Source organism: Scylla paramamosain, chromosome 19 (genome assembly GCF_035594125.1).
Source record: "Scylla paramamosain isolate STU-SP2022 chromosome 19, ASM3559412v1, whole genome shotgun sequence".
NCBI lineage: Eukaryota > Metazoa > Arthropoda > Malacostraca > Decapoda > Portunidae > Scylla > Scylla paramamosain.
The window spans coordinates 12,471,142-12,473,641 of record NC_087169.1 but is presented as its reverse complement, the minus strand read 5'-3'; the positions used below and the strand labels follow the sequence as shown (position 1 = coordinate 12,473,641).

Genomic DNA, 2,500 nt, shown 5'->3' with positions numbered 1-2,500 from the left:
GGCCGTGCGTAACGCGCCCTCTGCTGGGGTGATACCTTAGGCGGGGCGGGGCGTGTACTTCACCTAATTCAGAGAGAGAGAGAGAGAGAGAGAGAGAGAGAGAGAGAGAGAGAGAGAGAGAGAGAGAGAGAGAGAGAGAGAGAGAGAGAGAGAGAGAGAGTCAACTGAGGTAAAGAGATTATTTGAGGTACGAGTTTATATAAAAAGAATCTTGTTAGTTACGTAAGTAGGTAGGTTGGTTGGTAGAGAGAGAGAGAGAGAGAGAGAGAGAGAGAGAGAGAGAGAGAGAGAGAGAGAGAGAGAGAGAGAGAGAGAGAGAGAGAGAGAGAGAGAAATTTAACAGGCAAAAGATTATTTGAAGTAAGAGAGTATATATATAGAATTTGTATTAGTCTGAGTGAGGGAGCGAGAGAGAGAGAGAGAGAGAGAGAGAGAGAGAGAGAGAGAGAGAGAGAGAGAGAGAGAGAGAGAGAGAGAGAGAGAGAGAGAGAGAGAGAGAGCAAAAGTGATGAGATAAGATCAAAGAATCTGGGAGAACGCTTGAAAGAAGAGGAAGAAGGAAGAGGAAGAGGAAGAGGGCAGGAGTGTGCGGAAGAGGAACTAAAAAAAAAGGAAGAAAGAAAGAAAAAAAGAAGAAGAAAGAGATTAAGTCAAAGGACAAAGTGATACAAACGCTTGAGAGAGAGAGAGAGAGAGAGAGAGAGAGAGAGAGAGAGAGAGAGAGAGAGAGAGAGAGAGAGAGAGAGAGATAAACAAGTAAATGAAAAATAACTGGTTACGAGGATAAATGGAGAAACATTATTACCTGAATGAAAATTAAAGGTAAATTTTGATCAATGCTAAGAGTAAATAAAACAAGAAAGCATAAAAAAAGAAAATGAAATAACGAAAAAATCAGTTCTTGTTGCTTTAAGAAAAATTGGACAAATAAAAAAAAGAATAGGTAATGAAAAGGAAAAAAAAGTGAAAAGGCTCTGATTAAATGATGAAAAGTGAAGTGAAAAGGGAAAATAAGGAAGAAAACTGAGTGGGAAAGTTAGATAAGAGAAAGGAAACGAGAGGAAAACGTGACGAAAAGGAGAAAAAAATAAAGAGCACTGAATAAACTATGGAAAAGAAGGGAAAACGAAAAATAAGGAAGAAAATTAAGTGGGAAAGTTAATGAAAAAACAAAAAAAAAACAAAAGGAAAAGGTAACGAAAACGAGAAAAAAATATAACACTAAATAAAGATGCGAATTTGCGGGAAAAGGGAAAAAAAAGGAAAGTAAAACTGATGGGAGTGGGAGTAGAGAAAGGAAATAAGAGGAACAATTAACATGAAAAGGAAACAAGAAAAACAGAAAATGAGGGGAAAGGGAAAATAAAGAAGGAAACTGAATAGGAACCGAAATTAAAGTGTGGAAATGAAATATAATAGAAAAAAAAAAAATCCAATGTGAGGGAAAAAGAGAAAAAAAAGTAAGGACAAAAACTGAAGTGAAAATACGAGAGGGAAAAACAGAGAAATTTACCCTCAATAAAGAATATCAGAAATGGAAAAAAAGAAAAGTTGAATATAATTAAAAGAGAGTAAGAGGGAAAATAAAGAAAAAAATACTATCCCAGAATAAAGAATGGGAAAAAATAGGAAAAGGAAGTAGTTAGGAAGGAAACTAGAGGAGGATAAGAGAAAAAATAAGGAAGGAATTAAAGAATAATGATTAGAAAAAAAGAACAGGAAAAGAGGAAATTACGAAGAAAAAGTCGATGAGAATAAGAGAAAAATAAGGAAAAAAAAACGAATAGAAAAAAATTACTGGAAAAGGAGAAACTAGAAAAAGACAAACAACTGAAAGAGAATAAGAAGCAGAAAAAAAAATGAAAGAATAACGAACAGAAAAATAAAGAAAAAAGGGAAAAAGAAAACTGACCAACGGAAATAAGAGAAAGGGGAAAATTCCTAGTACACACAGAAACCTATTTTCGTTTATTTTGATCCGTGTTGATGTAGGCAAGAAAGAAAGTTTGGTGGGGGAAACTTTTACGAGAGGTCAGCTTAGTGTTATGGGATTAAAGGGAAAGTGTGTTTTTGGTTTCCTTGGGTGGCGGGAGCAGCAGCAGGAGGAGGAGGAAGAGGAGGAGGAGGAGGAGGAGGAGTTCGTGATGTAGTGGTGCTGGTAACTGAGGTGGAGGAGGAGGAGGAGGAGGACAAGTAGATATATGTGGTAGGAACAGTGTCAGTGGATGAGGATGATGAGGAGGAAGGAGGAGGAGGAGGAGGAGGAGGAGGAGGAGGAGGAGGAGGAATTAGGAGACTCGTGGGTAAAGGAAGAGGAAGAGGAGGAGGAAGAGGAGAGGAGGGCAGTGACTTTGGTGATGGAAGAGGAGAGAAAAAAGGAGGACAGGCAGGAAGGGACAAATGAAGGAGGAGGTGGAGAAACAGCAGAATGAGGGCAAGGAGGAGGAGGAAGAGGAGGAGGTGGAGGAGAATGGAGGGTTAATTGGGGGAGGTGAGTTTG

General features: G+C 38.5%; 1 protein-coding gene across 3 annotated transcripts in view; it reads right to left on the bottom strand.

The window, feature by feature from the left end:
• LOC135109642 (uncharacterized) overlaps window positions 1-2,500 on the bottom strand; it is a 105,250-nt gene that overhangs the window by 38,942 nt on the left and 63,808 nt on the right. The window lies entirely within an intron of this gene.